The sequence below is a fragment of the Apodemus sylvaticus genome, chromosome 6 (genome assembly GCF_947179515.1).
Source record: "Apodemus sylvaticus chromosome 6, mApoSyl1.1, whole genome shotgun sequence".
NCBI classification, from domain to species: Eukaryota; Metazoa; Chordata; class Mammalia; order Rodentia; family Muridae; genus Apodemus; species Apodemus sylvaticus.
The window spans coordinates 9,888,333-9,889,847 of NC_067477.1; positions in this window are offsets into that span (position 1 = coordinate 9,888,333).

Consider the following 1,515-nt stretch of genomic DNA (forward strand, 5'->3'; position numbering starts at 1 on the left):
AGTGAGTGTGAGTATGAGTGTATGTGTATGAGTATGTGAGAGAGTGTGTATAAGTGTGAGAGTGTCTTTGTGTAAGTGTGAGTATGTGAGTATGTGTGAGTGAGTCTCTGTGTGTGAGTGTGTGTGAGTGTGAGTGTGTGTGTATAAGTATGTGAGAGAGTGTAAGTGTGTATGAGTCTGTGTCTATGTGAGTGTGAATATGTGAGTATGTGTGAATCTCTGTGTGTGAGTGAGTTTGCAAGTGAGTGTGTGTGAGTGTGTGAGTGTGTGTGTGTGTGTGTGTGTGTGTATACAGGTGTCCATGTCATGAGCTCATGGGAGGTAGTTCTCTCTGGCTATCACACACGCCCCAGGTTTTGAGCTCAGGTTGTCAAGCATCTTTGCCTGCTAAGACATCGGTGTCACCAGGCCTATTGTGTTCCTTCCATTGCTTCTTCAGCTGCCCTTTTCTCAGATGTGAAGGGCTGCCCAGCAGGTTACTGAGGCTCTCTGCTCTGCTCCTTTTTCTTCAGTGTTTCCTCATGTGTTCTTCAAACGTGTATGAGATCCAGTGTGAAGTGTTTACCTGAGACTCCTCCAATCTACGCAGAGTCCCTCTAAAACATGCTCTTCTCCAGGGTTTTCACAATTTTGGTTTAAAAACTCAGGGTTGGATTTATTTATTTTTGTGTGACATGTGGTAAATTATATCCCAGGCTGGCCTGAAAATAACCTTGAACTCCCAATCCTCCTGCCTTTACCTCCCGAGTGCTGGGATTGCAGGTGTGCACCACCGAGCTGGGCTTTGCAGTCCTGGAGACTGAACCAAGGGCTTTGTGCACGGCAGGCAAGCAGTCTGACACTGTAGCTACATTCCTATGCCTCATACTTCTGTTTCCTTCTGAGAACCTCCCATCCATGCATGGGTTTCCTTCAATGTTTTAAACAATGCGTAAGTTGCTAGCTGCCTTTGAGCCTGTGTTGAGCGCACCGCCTGTGGACTCTTGGAGACACCTCCCGTTGCCGGCCTCGCTCAGTAGTGAGAACCTCCGCCACCTTCCTGTTTCCTTTCACTGCCTACGATTTCTGGGTAGATGCTGGACATTTAGGAGAACACATCGCAGCAACTCCGGGTGTTAATTTCAGGCTCAGGGTAGTTATTGCTTGTGGTTCTTCGGTGGACTAGATCTGTAAATCTATAGACTTTGAGGCCCAGACATCGCCCTTCCGTGGCCCTACTGCGGCCCCCACCTCTCCTACCCAGCATCCCTGGATCTTACCTCAGGCCCGGCTCACCCTGGCACACACATGTCCCCTGATGCCCTACTGCCTTCGTGCCCGCTAACAGCTCTTCTCTCTGCAGTGTCTGGCCGACAGCTGCAGCAGCCGGAGCCAGGGGCTGAGACGGAAGACGACTACTCTGTGAGTGTGGCCCTTAGAGGAAACCTGGCCCCATCTCCCCTCTCCATCCCACCTCCCCCCCTGCTGCAGAGCTGCTAGTTAGAGGTTAACTTTGGTCTCTTCTGCCAGGTGACC